This window comes from Vombatus ursinus, unplaced genomic scaffold (assembly GCF_900497805.2).
Source record: "Vombatus ursinus unplaced genomic scaffold, bare-nosed wombat genome assembly UNPS02014781.1, whole genome shotgun sequence".
NCBI classification, from domain to species: domain Eukaryota; kingdom Metazoa; phylum Chordata; class Mammalia; order Diprotodontia; family Vombatidae; genus Vombatus; species Vombatus ursinus.
Genome location: NW_020954559.1, coordinates 6,207,872 through 6,228,738, shown reverse-complemented (window position 1 = coordinate 6,228,738; position 20,867 = coordinate 6,207,872). Strand labels below are relative to the sequence as shown.

Here is a 20,867-nt window from a genome sequence, read left to right as displayed (position 1 = left end):
ATGAGGAAGGATGTCAAAACTGCAAATGAGATTTTCAGGCAAAGTATAAACAAAACATCACTTTTACCTGGGTGGTGAAATAGTTCCTAATTTGGGCCTTGAGTGACTTTATTTAATTAATGGGCATTTCGGGGAGGGGAAATACCGGGAAGGCAAGGTGGAACACCACAGTGAGGAATTCTGACAGTCAGTGGACAGGCTATTTTACTCAGGGCACTGAAAGGGAAGGTAGAAAAACACCTAAGGAAAACTTTACCTCACATTGGTCCAAGGTTGGCCATGCATCTGCTTATCAACTTCTGGCAAAGAAAAAAGAATCATTCTCATATTTATTATTTCCAGTAAATGCAAATTTGCATAGTGGATGAAATACTTTCATACTCTTAGGGAAAAAATGTGCTTGGAACATAATTATCATAATTTATATCCAAAGTGATAAAAAAGATACCCAAACAAAACATATTTTAGAATGCCAACTTTCCAGTGTATGATACCAGATATATATCTATATCTATAACTATCTATCTATCTGTCTATATATGTATATATTAATTTGGAAAGAACATTAGCCAATATAAATACACTATTAACCAAATTGTACAATGCTCCTCCTTTACTTCAAGAACCTACTCAGGTGCTTCCTCCTCAAGGAAACCATGCTAAATATGATTTTTAAAAGAATTGTTTATTGGAACAAATCCTTTCCCCATTGGGACATACTCCAATTTTAACATTAGAATTCAACATGAAAAAGTACCTTCAGATTTGTGCCTTTTAGATATGCAACTATCCCATACAGTGAATTATATATAAATTTTATTAATGTCTCAATTGCCCCATAACAACCTTAGGAGTAAAAATAAAGTTGAATTTGAGGTCAATGAAAAGCAATTAAAAAAATAGCAAAGCTTATATGAAGAGATATGGTACCAAAAAGTTCATGTAAATAGGATTTAATCAACTTTTGGCTATATTTACCTAGTAGAAAAAGAAAGAGTCAAGACATTTTTGATAACCTATAATTTCTATATTTAATGGCATATCTGCCAAGATGCCACCTGAGGGTGCATACATCATTAAGATGATGAGATCTTTTCAAAAATCACTGCAAATGTGAACCAATTCTTGATTATCACTGCTAAACCAATAAAGCAGTAGCAAAGATAATCCAAGATCACACATTAATACAAAGTTATTTCAATTTGATGTTAGATTTCATAAATGGTTTCAAAATTAGACAAGACTTTTGAAATAATGTAGTCCAACCTCTTCGTTTTCCAAATGACAAAACGGTGATTGAATGATATGCCTACAGTCACACAGCTATTTAACTATAGAGTTGGGCCTAAAGTCCCAAACTTCTTACTTTCAATTCAGTGGTCATTCCATCACACCATTTTACTGCTGAATATTCCTTTCAGATGGTCATTCAGCCTATGTGAATATTTCAAGTGGAAGTCAATTCTACTTTTGATGAGCTTTAATGATTGGATATCGCAGATCTGAATGATCTGTGATTTCGTTGGTATGGATATGCTTCCAATAACATAGCTCAAAATCGCTAATGATGGCTCCTTAAGTTGTTGGGACCCAAACAATTAACCACCTGGTATTAACCATCTGGCCATGAGCCTATGGAACTAAAACTAGCCTAGTCCTTACCTAATAGGTATTCGCTGGGCCTATATTCAATGCCTTTCCAGTTTGGTAAGACCTCATGGAGCTTATATGTCATTAGAATGGCCTTTGAAATCACTCTTGCATTGAGATGAAGCATCAGAATAGGAAAGAACAATAATAGGGAATTTTGAAAATTAAGGTCATGTTTATCATTTTGTTATCAACTGTTAGTATTTGTTTTCCAAATTATAACTTATTAGTGAAATTATTATGCCTTCATTAGTTACAGTTCTCCTCTTTCTAATTCCTGGTGAAATCAGTCCCTGCTAGCTTTAGAGGACCTGCAGACCTCAATCATACCTCCAGAGGAAAGCATATGCAATATATTCTAATATCTCTAAACATTGGTATTTTGCATGTCATTCTTAAAGTTTACATTTTAAAGTAAAGTTTAGATGTTAATTAACAGAAACTTTTAATTTTAATTTAAAGAGTAAAGATATCAGCATTTGTATTTGAATCATCAAGAGTCTCCTTATGTTTTTTTCCTCTGAGTGCCCATGCAAATGAAATGTGATGCTCAGATTATAGCTCTCTCATTTATTTCCACTTTTGTGGCCTTGGACAAGTCATTTGACTAGGACTTGTCTTAGGCAAATTTTTTCTACCTTACTATCTGGCCCAAGGTTGCCCCTTTTATCAAATTTATCAAGTTCTGTCAAAGAAAAAAAATTCTCATATTTATTGAAATAGGCCTCTTTAAATCATTGTTTTCTGATTTGTAAAATGAGAGGTTGGACTAGGTAACTTCATGGATCCCTCCCAGCTCTAAAACTATGATATTCTTACCCTAAATGTATGGCTTCCATTGAATGAATGTAAACTTCGGCTTGGTGACTCAGATAGGTTTCCCAACAAATGAATTACATTATAGTACATACTTCTTTATTCAGTCACATTTATATAAAATAAACTTGTTCATCCTGTAACGCATAAATATTAACTATTTATTATTGATTGATCATGAAGAAAACTTTATCAATCTCTGCTTAATTTTATCCTATATGTTTCTTCAATTGACTGAACAACACCCAAAAGCCTTTATTCTTCAGAATCTGGGCATTGTATTGATTTTAATACTTCATAAAATCGTAGAGTCAGAAACCCTTGTGGAGGATGCATTTTCCCACTCTTAATTGGCTCACTTTTCTAGTTAATTCTCACCATGCTCTTTTCTAATTATTCATCTTCTCATTTCATAGCTCATACTGTTCATAATCTGATAGATAAATCCTAGGCAGCATGGAGTAAGGGATAGAAAGGATCCTGACCTTTGCAGTCAGGGATACCTGGGTTGACATTCAATTTGCAGGGTGATCATAAGCAAGTCATTTAATTTGTGAGCTGATCACTTCTGTCAGTGGAAGGAGTCCTCCACACACAGAAGAAATTTTACATGCAACCAAATCTCTCCCTATACAATGGACAAGCTGACTTTTTTATACCACAGGACCTGTTTAAAATTAGAAGAGACAAGGAAAAAAAAAGACTACAAAAGGCAATGTCTTATAGAGGACTTGGATTCAGAAGGTTTCAATTCAAATCCTAGGTGTATTATTTATTGGTTTTGTGACCTTAATTAATTCATCGAGACTTACTGACTTAGCTTCCTCATCTGGCAGATGGGAATAATTATATGGGCATGATATGGACCTCATAGGATTGTAAAGAAAATACTTTATAAATTGTACTCTGCTTTACAAACACAAGTCATTATTATGACTCAATCCCTCAGAGAGTCCTTTTTTTTTCCAGTAAAGATTTTTTTTTTCTCACCACCAGGCTTCTGTCAATGCTCCAGCAAATACCCATGACTTATTACTCCCAGCCACACCTCTGGGAAATGAATCCGACCAACCCCCACCCCCTCACTCCACCTATCCCCAACAACAAAAAAAAAACAACCAAAAATGACCATAAGGATTGGAGTGGGATGAGGAGGAGGGTAGTGAAGAAGACTTGTGCTTTCTGACCTGGAAAGACTTCCTTTTCTTCCTTAAGGACAAAGGCTGTTGTATTTGACTAGGAGGATTCTTGTCCAGCGGGAAACAGAGAGAGATCGTTCTCTGGGAACCTTGAGTGACCTTGAGGTTAGAACAAATCATCCTCTCTCAGGGTAGTACTGTCCCCAGTTAAGGCCCTGCTGATTAAGGAGCAATTCCACTTAGGGATAAATCTTAAAAAACTCTATTCTCTAGTCATCGTCTAGGCTACAAAGCCTAAACAAAGGGACTTGAGGATCTTGTGAGTTCTAATGTCGGCTTTCCAACCAACCTGCTGTGTGACTTTGAGTAAATCAGTCGCTTAATTCTCTCTAAGTCCGAGGGTGCATCTGGAAAATCAGATCTGAAGGCTTCATGGACTTCATCTCTTTGCCTGATTTTTTTTTTTTTAATTTAAGGCAAAAGTCAACTTTCAATTATCTGGGACAAAGGAAAGTGATTAGTATTGCATAATTCTCATTCACTTCTACTTTGCTTAAAAAGTATTTTTGTTTTCTCTATTTTGGTAGATAGTCCATATTTCCCTTACTGATTATTTTTTTTCTTATGTTCTTAGTTAAATAAATATGTATGCCCTGAGCACACAATTGTTAATGTGAGTTCAGGGAAAAAAGATGGCTCAGAATTTTAAAAAATGCTGCAATTAATTCACACAAATATGAGTGTATAATTATATAGTTACAGTTATCTGTCAAATTCTCTCTATATATCTATATTGCAAGTGCATGTGGGTGGGGGGAGAGGGAGAGAGAATTTGACAGATAACTATTTGTAACATAAAATATGCAACCTGACCTAGTGGAAGGAGGGCCAGCCTTCAAACTAGACATCCCTGGATTCAAGTGCTGAGTGGAAACACACTGGTTGTGTGACCCTAGGCAAATAACTTGACCTCAATGTCCTAGACAACTTTCAAAGACTATAAATCACATATGATTCGCTAGCCTATCTCATCAAATATTTTCCATACTAATGAAATTATAGGACTAGATAAGAGAAAAAAATAAAATGGAAAAAAGCAAAACAAGAGAAAAAACCTTTTTAAACTGAAATTCACTTAGGTCTTTTACCTCTTAAGATCAGTGAAAAACAAAGGCTCCCTTATTTGCAAGTTTATAAATGAAAACTGTCTCACTTTAACACTTTTGATGTCCTTCATAAAAAAGATGCAGGCATTCAAGAAGATAAAAGACTATTTTCAAGTGATATCTTCAAAATCCAGGTGGTTTGTTAGAAAAAAGCAAGCAAAATGAGGAGGTCAGACTAAAATGACCACTGTGACATTTAAATATGGTCAGCATTAATACACTGAGCCTCATTAGAACACTAAGTTCTACCTACTTTTGATTCAGGTCATATTTATAAAATCTGTGAGAAATTTTCTGGCAAAATTTTATTCTACCAAATTCTACCCTATCAATGTTGCTTATTCATTTGCCTCAGTTCCTCTCACCTATTTGTCTTTGAAACCTTTCAGCTAATAATCTCAAGAGCTTGGGTTACCCCTTTCCATTCCCAGCAGGTCAATGTCAGTTGTTAAAGAGCAAATTCCTGTTTTGAAAACCCAACTTTTAAGGAATTGTTTTCTCTCTTGATTTGAAATGACAAACTAGGGTAATTACTTAACTAATATAATCTAAAATCATACAGTGACAATATACAGAAAATTGAGGCTGATATTTTCTGAGAGTTTGAACAATTAAAAAAAAAACCTTAAGTGATGACTACAGTCAACTGACCTATTGACTGTAGGGCTAGCATTTGTCATACTAGATTCTTTTTAATTCAGAGATTTACAAATCCACTAATGGAGTCAGTAGAAGGAATTTCCTCATTTAGGAGTCACCTATACCAGTAAAATCACAGGTAGTCCTTATCCCTGTCCCTTCAATACAATGAACTAGATGAATCTAGATTCATAGGAATAGTAATGGTAGACAGATAAGTAGATAGATAGATAGATCATAGATATAGATATATAAATAACCTCTAAACTCCCTTCGAACTCTACATCTATGATATCTTGATATAATGAATATATGTCACAATCAATGATTATAAAGTTCCTTATTTAAAGATTGAGTGCCAAAAAATCATTGGAATACTTTTAACATGATAGCTCTAGCCTGAGATTCACCAAGCAAGATTTTGCTTTCATCATCCTGCTTATTTAAAACTAGTTACCAGCTTATCAGGGCCTGCTATATGTTCTTGTCTGGCTCAAAGGTTAGAGCTGAATTAAGTTAGGCTATGGGTTTTAGGGCATTGGTCATGTACAAAGAACTGTAATATAATCTGATCACTAGATATAGTGATCATAGCATAGCACATAAACAATTCTCTTTTTCATTATCCAAAACCTTGTGAAAGAGAAATTATAGTTAAAAATACTCAATGATAACCTATTCCTTTATCATCCCAGATCTGACATAATCTGATTCCATCCTATATTTCCAGCCTTATCTTATGCTACTCCCTTCTACCCAGTCTACGTTCCAATCAAACTGTCCCCTATTGTATTTTTCTGCCATCTACCTTTGCTTATGCTGTTTGCTATGTTTAGAACGTTGCCTTTCTTACCTTGTTGGATTTCTATCCATTCTTTAAAGTAAAACTCATGCCACAATCTCCGTGAAGTTTTTTTTCTGGCTCTTCTTGTTGGTAATATAACTATTAAGAACAACATCAATAATCATCAGTAATAGTGCCAACAAAATCATGCCAGTCCTGCTACTAGAGTTATCCCTGAGAAACTTTTCAGGGAGTTTACAGAAAATGAGCTTACATAATGACATTTTTATTAGATTATTACAAGTAATAGTTGACTGAAGATTAAATAGCAAAAGAACAATAATAATATAATGATCTGAGTCATTCTATCTTAACAATCAAATATGTGATTAGAAGAGTGAGGATAATAAGAATCCCATTTATGTAGCTTTTTCAGCTTTGTGAAGTGCTTTGTATTCATTATCTTACTTGAGCCTCACAAGAACCTTGTGCAAAAGCCCCATTTTTAAGATGCAACACTGAAGGGCAGACAGGCTAAAGTCACTGGTCAAGGGCTCACAGTTAAAAAAGGGTGAGAAAAGAGTTTAACTCATCTTCCCAACTCCAAGCCCGTCCATGTGAGAGCCTCCACCGCAATACCTCTTCTTACGCAGCAACTTCTTTCATAATTTTTAAATTCATTTATCACTGAATATTGTTCTTAAGATCATTTGTGCATATGTTTGATTACCTTAATGGACTACCTTGTGCTTATGTTTGATTACCGTAGTAGACTACCTCCATGAGTGCAGGAACTGTATCTTATCTCATCATTTTTCTTTTATTTTAATTTCCTCCAATGCTTGCTCTCTACATAAACACAGACTAAATTATTGTTGAACTGAATTTAACTGAATACAGGACAAACAAGTTCATATATCTCTGATAATATGGAAAATTATTTCAGTTATAACCCTTGCCTTGTTTTCAATAACTGCCAAATTTACTGAAAATCTGGAAATCACATTGCAGCCAAAGTTTCTTACAAGAAATGGAATGGACATGGTAGCTATTGTTTCTGGCGATTGTGATTTCCAGATTAGTTAATCTATTGGTTGACAGGGAAATGCTAGTCTAGTTATCTCTCCTGCTTAGATGACACAATCCTAGCCATACTCAGATTTCTCAAAATTTATAATTTAATTGAAATTTTTTTATTAATGGAAATTCAGTGGCAGTATGTTCTCTCCCTCATATATAATTCAATTCATATCCAGATTTCAGACTGTAAAAGTATAGCCTATGATTTATGTCTAAGTCCTGAGTAAGAAATTCAATTTAATCCAAGCAAATTCAACTTAATTTCACTTTTCACCCCTACAAATGTATCTGGACATTACTTTTGCCATCCCCAAAAGGCCTTTCGAGGTCAGAAGCAGCAAAAAAAAAGCAGGGAGCAATGCTTGAAACCTTACCAAGCAAGCCCTTAAGGAAGAAAGAGTCATCTTGGACAAGCAACCTGCCAATGAATCTGAATCACAGGCTTGATCACTCAGTTTGACTATGCTCTGACTCTCTTAAGACAGTATAAGTGCATGAATCTACCAAGAGAATGGGAAATGGTTGCAATCCTACTTGTCTTCAGGTTGAGCATAGTAGTACATGCAAAATGGGGAAATGGCTGCATGAACAAGACTTTTGCAGTCAAACTTTTCTGTCAGACAGTGGAATTTTAAGCCTTTAATGATATATCTCTTTTACTTCTTGTGTGTGTTTAATGATAATAACAATAATAATAATAACTTCACAATTACATAGTAACCGTGCTCTAAGATTATTTGCTCTACATGGCCCTGAAAGCTACATAATCTAAGTATCAATGTCCACATTATACAAATGAGGAAACTAAGGCACAGAAAAGTTAAGGGACTTGCCTAATGCCCTGTAGCTAGTAATTGTCAGAGCTAGGACTCAGAAATCAGCTCTTCTTAGAGTAAGATCAGTGCTCTGTACAAGAAACCATTTGACTTTGAAAGACAGAAGTTCCATAATCTCTCACAGGTTGATGAATGCCTCTTTTGTTTTTGTATAGTGGATGCAAGAAACTTTGTACTTGTTTGGAAATGTCAAGTAAACGGCCATACCTATTCCTTCCCTTTCTCCCCTTTAGCTATATTGCTTCCTATTGTGTTAAAATAATTTCAATTCAAGTCAATTCAATGAACAGTTACCTACTATATGTCAGGCACTGCCACTAAGTGCTGGGGATACAAAAAGAGGCAAAGACAGTCCCTGCCCTCAGTGGGTTCTCTACATTTATTTCTTTCTCATTTGTTAAAACTTGAATGCTCAATACTTACCTTTGTGTTCTGTACACAGTGAGTATTTGACACATATTGAATGATGAATTCTAAGATCTTCTAAAAGAAGTCCTTTTCATCTCCAGTAGCTATATACTCCTCTCCCTACTAGGCTATTAGTTCATATTTTATTTTGTATTCCTTCCCATCAAAGAAACCTCCGAACAGATTTTATTTCATTTACCATACCTTTATAGGAACACTGGTTCTCCTAGCTCCTTACTCCCTAGAGTCCTCCATAGGAGGATTTTATTTAGGATACAGTTGCTTGGTAACTAGTGGTTTAACTGACATCTACAATTGTGTACAGGATATCTCCATTATTATCTTCCTATTCATGCCTGCTATTCCTTCTGATTTTAGTATTTTTCCCTCTGTGGTACCACCATTTACATATTCTCCAGTGTTTGAAATCTTGATGTCATTCCCCCCCCACACACACTTTGCACTCTCATGTACCTCTTATAATACAAACAGGTACTAAGTCAGAGAATAGATGATTGATTATCAATGGGGGTGTAGAGACTGGATGAACATTTATATATCATAGCTGGGATTACTGATTTGGGTTTAAGTTGCACTGGATGACTTCTGGGGTCCCTTTGAGCTCTAAGATTTTATTTTTATTCCATATGTTAGTCATTTGGCTTCACTGAGAAATATAACCTTAATCAGTTAAAAAAAGTATTATTTAATTTGCTTTCACCAAGATATAAATTATCATACTGTTGCTTCCATTAGTTAAGGAGAGTCATTTTGAACTTAATAAAGACTAATATATCACTTTTCAAATATTTTTGAATATTTATATTTTTATTCCATGAAGTATTAGTATAAATTAGTATGTTTCTTCAATTCTATCAATTGTGAGTTTTTTTCCCTTTTAACTTTACCATTTTTATATCTAGTTATCCTATGTAAATGGAAAAATTTGTGGACAAAGAAAAGATAAATTTAAAAGCAGAAAAATAGATTTAAGCTCCAATGTGCATGGAAAATTTCAGAGTGAGAAAATGTTCATAGCTGATTTGTTAGCCCTGGAAGAAAGGAACTTAAAATAGAAATTTTGGTGGACCATTATCTAGAGAAATAAGAATTTGTGCCTCAAGTAATAAATAATTAGAGATTAGAGCTTGCAAAATTGACAATCTCAGTAAAAAAAAAAAGTCGACTCTCTGGCATTCTTTCTTTTAAAATTCAAAATAATCACATTTACTTAGTAAAAATATGAGACTAATAAAGCTAAGCTGGTTAATCAGTACTTAGGCAATAGGCTTCATTCTTGTATATAACCAGATAATGCACTTCCACTCCTGACCAATCATCTTATGAATGTATAAAAAATTTTCAAAACAAGGATGAGAGAAGAATGGGGATGGCTCAGTCTAAATGACTCCATATTTATCTATCCAAAGGTGGGGTTCAGGAGGGAATTTAATCTGTGCCATCCTGACAGTGGGCCAATAATGTCTTCTTTCGACAGCAAAATAGACCCACTTTATGTCCCTTGTACACAGTATTCCCTCTCCTTTTTTTTCCCCTTGTCTTTACATAGCCTGTCACTCATGTTCCCCCTCCACCTCACACACCTAAAATGACTTTGTATTTCTTTATTGCATAGATTGTATATTTATTTATATGTATACATGGTGTTTTGTTTCCTCACCACCATACACATATATAGAGTGTATGCCCTCTTTGAGAGTAGGGCCAGTTTTGTTTTTGATACTCTATCCTCAGGACCTAACACAGTCTCTGGCACACAGCAAGCACTTAATACCCACTTGTTGAATTAAATTGGATGGGACATTTGAACATTTCACTTCTTTTTTTTCTACGAATAACAGAATAACAATAAATAAAGCCATAACCAGGTTAATTAGAAAACTTCAAAAGATACCTCAGCAATTTTGTGGTTTATACAAGTCATCCTCGTCCTAGATTTCTGAGGTTCTTGTTCAAGAGTCTCTGAGGATCTCCAGCTTAGGATCAATTGGGTCATAACTAGGTTAGGTTACATTTGTTCTCAATTTAATTTCACCCTGTCCTATAGTAGGCAAACATTTTCCAATTTGCCACATGTCTGAAAAGTGTTTTCCTGATTCATTTTCTGAACCACAGATGCTGTTTCTTAATCCCATGAGGTCTTTAAAAATAGGACTGGATACACATCAACTTTGGATAGTTTGGGTCTGGCCTTGTCTGAACACAAGGACATGAGCTCCATGACCTACCCTTCAGGGCCAATTCCAGGCTCACCAATTTAGGTTTCTTTCTTTTCTTTTTCTTTTTCTTATTCCTTATCATTAGATCACGTCATTCATATTGATTGCACAGAAGTCTATTAAGATTTTCATGCTGGGTCAGCAATAATTTTTCATTATTTCCCCTATTACAGTAGGTATTGTTAATTGTGGATTGAATACCACTCAGCTCTTGTAAATTGACAATCTTTTTCTTACCCTAGAAAGTAATGCATGCATTGAATAATAAATATTAAATCCTCCAAACAAACAGTGCATTAACCAAACAAGATTTGGCAGTTTTCTCTTGTATGGGGTACACAGACAAGATGAGACAATCAATCGAGACAAAGTTAAGAGGCTAAAGTATAAAAAGAGGCAAATCAATCACTACTAGGAGATTATGTAATATTCATAGAAGAGTTGTGTCTGGGTAGAGTTATTTAGCTAGAGAATAAAAAGGGCAGATGGTAGAAAGTAGCCTCGTCTAAGTACAACATGATTTATAGATAGGTATGAAGGAAGACAGGTGGCCAAAAAAAAAAAAAACCTGGGAAAAGAGAAGAGATCATTAAAAGAAATGAAGGGAATAAGAAAGAAGCTGACTTGTTTCAAATACATTCATTCATCTATTAGTTAGTTTCTCTGATGATGGGAAAAAGGTAGTAAGTAGTTGGGTAAACTTGGAAAGCCTAGAAGGGTCTCCATATCTCCTGAGATTGTTTCTGAGAACAAGTTCCTCAGTTGTTCATACTCAAATCTTTAAATTCATAGCTTTAAAGCTGCAGCTGTTGTACTGTGGCCCTGGAAATCATCTGAAGCTGAGAATGTGTAAATATTATATACACAGTCATTTACAAGAAAGTCAATATTTCCATTCTCAGCCCTAGTTCCTGAGTTCCTGAAATTGCCAAGACTGTGTGACCTTTTAGACCATTTTTCTCACCTCTCTTTACCCAAGTTCTATTAAATTCATATTATCTGACTCTCTAGGGAATACCCTAAAGGCTTGACAGACTAATGTTTGAAAGTACTTTGAGAGTCTGGGGTACAAAACGATAATAGTACTAATTATTATTTGGGGGGGTTCTAATTCCACCACTCAAACTCCAAGGAAATAGGTTAAGAAAGATTAAAACTGCTTGATTTTTAGTGTGAGTGACAAATAATTCATTATCAAAACTTCGGCCATGTCTTTATTATCTGACTGTTAAAATATCTAGGGTCTTCAATTTGCACAGTGTAAGTGGGCTCCTTACTCTCCTCATTGGGTGATTGTGAGTCAAGGACTTTGTATAACTGAAATTGCTATCTAGATACCAGTTTTTTTTGTTTTTTGTTTTTTTGTTTTTGTTTTTTGCTAGGCAATGGGGTTAAGTGACTTGCCCAGAGTCACACAGCTAATAAGTGTTAAGTGTCTGAGGCCAGATATGAACTCAGGTCCTCCTGACTCCAGGGCCAGTGCTCTATCCACTGTGCCACCTTATTTTATTATTATTTTTTGCCACCTTATTATTATTTCTTGCTTTCTGCCACATAAGGTAGAAATAAAAATGAAAAGGGTCTTTCAGTCTTGTCTGAAATCGTCATATACCCATAGAGTACAGATTTCAAAACCAAAAGATACTTGACTTTTAAAAATCTTATTTTAATTGATATATTTAGGTTTTTGTATCACCTTCATTTCTGAATACATAACTTTTCCCTTCCCCATCCTGCGAGTCATACCTTGTAATATATTTTTTTTAAAAAGAACGAGTAAAGAGAATATAGGAGTTCAAATGAGTTTTTGCAAAAGGAATATCCTTTGTGAAAGCATATGTCCTCATTTTTAGTACAGAAAATATGGTCACTTCTTATGCTTCTTAGTGCATTTCTGAGATGGATGGGTTGTTTAGGGAGGACCAGGAGTTGTGGTGTGAGGGCTTGCCAAGCCATTTTCAGCACTACTCATTCACCTTTGGTTTCTACCTGCCTCTCGACTCTTACCTATGGCTCCATGAAGCTGTGGCATGTACAGCAGCCATACTCCAGTAAAACTGTATCAGCAGATGGGCTAAACCATGTTGAGGGTAACCAAAGGCCTCAAAGCTGTTGGTGAGTTAGAGGGATATCTCCCCCAAGCATATAAAGATTTCTCCCAGTGGAATGGACAGATGAGAACCATTTGTTTCAATGTCCATGAAGGGATTGAAGTAGACATTATGGAGCACTTAGATTTTGGTCAGAGATCAAGGATGCCAAGGTCATTCACTGCATTTCCAGCCATCACCAGTTGTTTTGACTTTTGTCTTGCCGTTGGATTTCAATGACTCTGGAAGAGAGAATGAGGTTAATAACTTTGTGCAACTCTACCTCACTTAAATCCAATTGACACAGAAGTCAAAACATCATCCTGTGATGGCATTGATCCTTTTCAAAAAGAAAGGACGAACAATAACAATGGCACTTAAATAATGAATATATCTGTGATCTCATTCCCTCCATTGGGGCAGATCATCTCCCACCTATCCCTACTTAGCCTGTGCTATTTAAGTCCACGTTCTCTTAAGCATCCTCCACAAATGAAATACCTAATAGTAGGCCAGCCTGACAATTCCTAAGATTATGGGGGAAAATAATAACCACAAAGCTAAGTAATTTGTAAGATCTTTCCATTATTTCTTTGGTGAATTTTGAACCTTATTTAGTTCATATAACTAAATATTAAAGCATAAATTCTGCTGGTAGTAGAAACTTTTTTGTTTTATTTTTGACTGTTGTTAGTGGCTAATAGGGAAAATACAATATTGAATTTTGTTTTTGTGTCAAGTGTTTTCCATTCTCAAAAAGGTGTGGCCTATCAGGATAATAGTAAGGTTAGTTTCATTTCTTAAGTCATTAGAGAAAGATTAACATAAAGGCTCTGAGAATCCTTCATTAACTTTGTGAAGTAAATAATTGAATGTTACATGTAGTTCCTTTCTGAATCTGTATGAAAGTTACTTGAATTTATGAAATATACTAATGAAATTAAATATGCTATAATTATTTTTTATTATTGTTGAAAAATAATGAAAAAGGAATGTTGCTTTAGTGCGGATGAAATTTATTTTGGGAACCCTGATTGCTCATATTTGGAAATACTAACAGTATATATCTTATTACCATATCTTTTTAGCATATCACTTTGTACTGCATTCAATATAACTTTGTAGAAAATAACTGTATTTAATATGTGTTATTGGGCATACCTCAATATTATTCCAGTGCACTCTTCATCAACTCTAAGGGAAATGTTTTTGAAAGATACCATCATGTATTTCCATTCTATATTTTTAGCACGTAAGAGTAAGATGACTTTTCATTATCATTTAAAATAATTGCAAAAAAGGTCTGAGGTGTAACTAGAAAAAAAATTGTACATGTTTTTCTAACACTCTCCCAAAAAACATTGAGTAGGAAATGCCATAACAGCCAGTAGCTGCTTCTATAATCCCCTTTATCTTGGGGGTTTGAATCAGGAGGATCACAATACCTCATCGTGTCTTTCTATTTTTAAACATTCTTCATTTTTTTATCTTTTTTTCAAGGATATTTCTCACACCTAGCTAATTCTTGCTTTTCCATTGTCATAATGGAACCTAGACAATCACCAGTTTGTGCTTGAGTACTCAGAATGATAGGGATTTACCAAATTCTCCCAACCACCCAAGCAGGATGTGATAGAAGATATAAAGAATGCTATAATTAAATCAACAAATAAATGGATGAATAAATGAATGAATAGCTAACGTTTATATACTGCCTGCTATGTGCCCGTTACTGGCTAACTGCTTTACAGATATTCTTTCATTTGATTCTCACAACAGCCTTGGGAGGTAGGTACTATTATTATCCCCATTTTACATTGTGGAAATTGAGGTAAACAGAAATTAAGTAACTTCCCCAGGGTCACACATCTAGTAAATGTTTGAGGTCATATTTGAACTAAGGTTTTTCCTGACTTTAGACTCAGGGTCCTATCCACAGCACTACCTTTAGTAATATATGTCTCTTTTTAACTGTAGTCCATCAATGAGAAAATTTAAATATTTTCTTTTACTCTTCCTTTCTAAGGGAGACAAATGCTGAATATATAAGTGGATGTCAGGAATTTATTCAAAATTCATGCACTTCTTGAAGTACCTGCTCCTATTCAGTAAAGTTATGAAACTAATTTATTTTACTATATTATGTTTCTAGTACATATTTTTTTTTAATTATAGTAAGAAGGAAGAAAAGAAGGAAGGAAAAAAGAAAAGAAAGGAAGGAAGGAAAGAAGGAAGGAAGGATCATTTCTCTCAGTGCCAAGGGCTTTGTTTGTGAGAACTTTCTTTTCTGGGTCTTTAGTAGCTGTGACTGCAACACCCACAAAATGAGTTGCCTACAGGATGTTGACTGCAGGGGCTGGCCAGCAAGTAGTGCTAGTGTTGTGCAGAGTGATCTGCTGTCAGTCCTGGAGCTCTTAGAACAAACCTTTCTCTACAATGATTGCTTCTTTCAATGACAGCTAAGATTGAACCAAAGGATCACTGAATCCTAGAGCTCAAAGAAACCTTAGAGGTCATTTGATCCAAGCTTATCCATTTAACATAAGAGAAAACTGAGGCTCAGAGAGAGGTGACAACATCTTCTTCCTCCTTCTCCTCCTCCTCCTCCTCCTCATCATCATCATCGTCATCATCATTATCATAGCATTTATATAACACTTTTAGGTTTGCAGAGCACTTGACAAATATCACATTTGATTCTCACAACAATCCTAAGAAGGTGTTTATTATTATTATTATTATTGCAATTTTGCAGATGAAAAAAACTGAGATAGACAGGTATTAAGTGAATTGCCCAAAGTCACACAGCAAAGCTGCATTTGAACTCAACTTTCTAACTCCAAGTCCAGTACTCTATCCACTTTTCCCCCTAGCTAATTTGTCTAAGGTCATATAGGTAGTAAGTGGGAAAAATGGAATTCAAATCCAGATCTTCTTACTCCAAACCCAATACCCCAAATATTTTAGGTCTGGATTTAGAAACCTCTTTGGTCCTCAGCTCCTAGGCTAAAGCATTGTCTTTTAGTGGATCCAAAGTAAAGAAGGAATAAAGGAAGGAAGGAAGGAAAGAAGGAAAAACATTTATTAAGTTTGGTGCTAAGATCTGCAGGTACAAATAGAGAAACTAATCCTTATTCTGAAAGAGTTCACATTCTAATAGGTAGAAGCAATACATATAGGAACTTTCAACTTCAAGTCAGATAGAAAGGTCCAGTGGTACTCAGAGTGCAACAGTAAGGCAAGGGGTAATGAGGATTCTTTAGGGTCATTGCCATGACTTTGGTGGTGAAAACTTTCTTTTCTCTCTTATGACTGCAGAGGAGATGGAAGCTAGAGCACTTTGCTGAGGGAGTTGCCAGGTTGTATCTGCTGAGGGCTGGCATCAGAGAAGATTGGAAGCAGGGCCTGTGGTCTAGTTAACTGTCAACTTGAATAATTAACCAAAATAACCTTTTCTTTAACTATTATGGAAAAGTGAGAATTTCCTTTAGTTGAAAAATTGTTGAAGAGGATTCCTTTGACTTTTCAACTTTTACCAGATCTATACATCTCTTGGAACGACTAGTGAATTGGAAAGCATTATGTTCAGGAGACATCAAGGCTGATAGGACTGAAAGTACTATTTTCAATTCAGCAGGATAGCTCAACCTAAATATTTTCTTCCAGTTTATATTTACCCTTCTACTTTTTCTCCATGCTGCAATATATTACTAGATATTACCTGGCTCCTACAAAAAAAGAAGAATAACAATCTTTCATTTTAATTGAGATGAAAAAAAAATGTCCTTACCTATTTGTTGCTATGTTTTAACTAACCTTTTCTCACTCCCCAATTTACCTTTAAGGTGATTGGATCTTCTAGTCATATGTCAATCACAGTTTTCCTTTGGTTTTCTTATCCTCTGGACTGCCTTTTATTCATATCCACTGGATGTTCCTTTTATCTTTCTACTTACAATATTTTATTTTTATCTTCATATTATGTTATTAGAGAATCCTCCCTAGAAATTTATTGTCTTAGGTTTAATTTCTTGTTTTCAAATATCTTTTAACTTGTCGGTTCTAATTTCAGAATGATTTATCATAAGATGTTTCACCATTGCATATTAATGGGAGATAAATTTTTCATTTCTTTACCTTTCAGAAATCTAGCCACCCATCATTTTGACCCTTGAAAATGATGCTAATAATCTTTCTGTCTATTGAATATCAAATTTCTATAGGAGACATGATTAAGTATTTCAGTAAAGATATTATATAATAATATAACACATTATTATATAAAGATGTTATTAAAGGACCAAAGTTTATCTTTATAAGTCAACAGGGTATTAAGTTTAATGTTTCAAAAAAAGTCAGTGAATTTCCAAATATTTCATAGAAAATTCATCAGCTGGTAGGAAGTCAAAGTTGGAAGATGCTGAGGGAAAGTTCCCTGTGGTGTTCAATTAAAAAATGGAAATAGAATTTTATTTATAGTTTTTCTCCATCCCAAGTTCAATCTGCCTGTTTATAATTGAAAGATAGCTGCTGCATAAAAGTTTTCCTTCCAAATATGGTCATTAAATAAATAGACATTTAATCAAATATTTTGTTTATGACTTGACATGATATTGAAGGGTCTAGCATTGAGAACCTTTATGTGACACTGAAAAAGATTGACCCTTTTAATTCACAATTTAATTTCTCAATTGTGAAATTAAATAAGCAAGTCTTTCACAATAACATACATGACAAATGCTTGTTTAAAAACTTTGTTATCTACTATGTTTAGGAACATTAGGGAAGGAGAACGCAATTGGTGCACATGGAGAAATAGTGGTACTTTTTTACATGATTAAAAAAACTCTTCTAGACCACTTTTATACAGTGATTTTCATATATAATTTAATGACTGTTCCTCATTTTCTTCATCTCTAATATGAGAGGGTTGGACTGGATAGTTTTTAAAGTCTCTTGTCAATTAGGTCAATGATCTTATAATCCTATGTGCATATAACATTATGAAAAATTTCCAGAGTTGTGGATAGAGTGTTAGGCTTGGATGCATATTCCATCTTTAACACTTACTGTGTGATTATATGCAAGAGACAGCCTTACGCTTCTTTCTATGACTTATCTACAGTTATAGATAGGTCGCAAGCTATATTGTTGCAAAGAATTTCTATGTATATGAAATTACAGATACTTTATGTACAATTGAATTTGTCTTATTTTAAAATATTTTCTTCTGTCAAAATCCCCCCATTACAGCAAATAAAGCTATCACATTATAAATTCACTAAGAAAGGGATTTCTGAGAAATCTTTGACTCCTCGTGTCCTGTTCGTTGTATTTCCAGTGTTAAATTTGGCTGCTTGTTTCTCCTGAACGTCTTCCATGTGGATTTCTTCCTTTCTACTCCTACATTTAGATCTATAAGACTAGTCCTATTCATTTCCTATCAGGACTATTGTCACCAGCTTCCTTGTTTTCCATCATTATAATATTCCAAAAAGGCTGCTTTTATGTGTTGAATTATGCCTTTTCTCTCCTTAGAACTTTGCAGTAGATCTCCCAAGGCTTCAGGCTTAAAAATGGATGCCTTTCAACAGGTCCCCTAAAATATCTTATCTTCCACATCTAATTAGTTGTAAATACTACTACTTCTTCCTTTGCACTGCCTTTTGCATATATATCACTTTCTTTTCATTCCCATTGTCACCATATTAACTAAGGTACTTGTTACTCCTGAATTGGAGGTATTATAAGAGTTTCTTAACTTATATCCCTATTCTAGCTTCTACAAAACAGGAAAATAGATTTAGATTGAAAGAGATTTCATAGAAGATAGACATTGAGTGCAAACAAGCCAGGTTAGAAGAAAGTCTGACCCTAATCACCACAAGGATTGTAGGAAAGGACCTCCAAAAGAGGTACCATAGTGACAGGACCTTAGGGATGACAACCTGATGTGGAAGATGGGAGTCACTGAGGAGGGTGGTAGTGCGACAAGGAAGATTTTCCCCAGATGCCAATGCCTGGTGACAAAGCCATTTTCACCACATACTGTATTACACTTTGAAAGACATTCAATAACCACAGTCCCCAGGACAATGCCTTGAACACAGTACACTCGATATTTGTCTGATGAATAAATGGAAGTCATTTTGTGCTACCAGAACTTCTGGCAGACCTGAGGAAAAAAGAACAACTTATGATTTAATTTTCTTCTGATACTGGATTTAACTTTTCCTTTTTACACTTGGGAGAGTGGAAGTAACACACTTCTAGGTACAGAAAAGAGAAAATTCTTTTTCTGGTCCTCTCCAGTTCTCCAGAGTAGCTAACTTTCTGCATCATTTGTGGTCAGTGTGTGAGGAGAACTATTTTCTTTGTGAGGTTTTTCTCAAGCATTGGCATATGTAAATAGGAAGATGGAATAAGATATGATCAAGTGCTAAGGACTCTTAACACCTCCATTTAGAGAGCAAAAGCATTAGAAAAAAAAGTACATTTTCTATTCCCATTATGAACTTTCCCAGTCCTTAGAATTACTGTGAAATTCAAGATGCTTAGATTTTAATTAAAATAATGTCTGCTCTATGTAATTAAAAACAAAAGATGAAAATGTAAAGACTTCCTGACCCTAACCACAGGAAACCAATTGTTTAGCTATAATTAAAGCCTTACCTGATGCCCCTAATCTAGAATAACCTTTTCCCCTTTGGACCTCACATACATTATGCATCTTTCCAATGCATTTACCATGTATTATTGGGTATATATTAGTTTTCTGTGTATCTGATATTATATATCCTTTATCCTCTATGGAATTCTGGTTCTTATCTATGTTTGTGACTTTCTCAGCCGATAACACAGTGTTTTGCACATAGTAGGTGCTTAAGAAACATTTTTAAAAGTAAGTTGAATTTCTGGGTCACATGGTAAACAAGGTGGCAGACTAGACATTTTCCTTGATTCCTTCAATGCTCAAACTACTCCAAAACAAATTATGTGCCAAACATAAAGAAACTTGAGCTGTTTCCATGATTTAGTATACTGGGAATCCAGAAGAATGTAAAAACAAACAAATCCATGAACTGACTTCTACATTGACCTCACTCAGCACCCCTCTCCCATCCATAGGTCACTAGCCAATCTATATAAGGTCCTTACAACAAAACCCAACCTCACATGCCAGTTGCCCCTGCCTCTTTCCAATGCTGTGGAGATTCCTGTTCCAGGCTGAGGAAGTCTGCTCTGACTCAACAGATAGCCAGCATACCTCTTCAGTGCTCCAGAGAAGCTCCCTGGGACCACACAGGTAGTTAAGCAGCATGCAGGCTTCTGTGCTGCAAAAAATTTCTGCAAGAGAGCTGGGAACAGAGGGGTAAAAGGCAGGGCCTATGTCTGGGCTAGAGATAGAGCATGTCTCATCTCCTCCTCCCATTTGCCTATCCCCCACCAACCCTCAGAGACCCAAAACACAAAAATTAGACCAGTTCTCAAAACTGTAGTTGCTGGGTCAGAGAAATGAAGGATTGAGGGAGCAGGACAGAACACCTGGAAAGGCAGTGTGTGTGGGTGGGGTGGGGTGGGGTGGTATTTGTGTTTGGAGGGGTGGGAGGATGGGAGGGGACAGCTATACAGTATTCCACTAAGGAAAGTAGTCAGCATTCAGCTGGAGCCAATTCTGGCCATTCAAAAGACTTTAGGCAGAGAATTAGTTTTGTGTACTGTGAATTGAACATGAGAAGAGGGCTGAGATTCTTTGAGATTCAGCCTCCAAGGAAACCAGTATCAGAAGGGAAGGAGTCAAGAGGGTCAGAAAGTGAACAATAGAGGAGAATAAGCAGGGAATTGGGGACTGAAATTACCAAAGATCTCAGGAAGAAGAAAACTCAAAGACCTTGAATATAAATGGATAAATCAGTAGGGAAAACATTAACAGCAGAATATGACATCCAGATCTAGTAACGAGTTCAGGCATCTGTAAATAAATACTGCAGAACAAAGGAAAATGAGCCAACACTTGAT

General features: G+C 35.2%; 1 protein-coding gene across 1 annotated transcript in view; it reads left to right on the top strand.

Annotated features, from left to right (window-relative positions):
* LOC114046321 (transmembrane protein FAM155A-like) overlaps positions 1 to 20,867 on the top strand; it is a 726,009-nt gene that overhangs the window by 374,907 nt on the left and 330,235 nt on the right. The gene's annotated exons all lie outside the window — the stretch shown is intronic.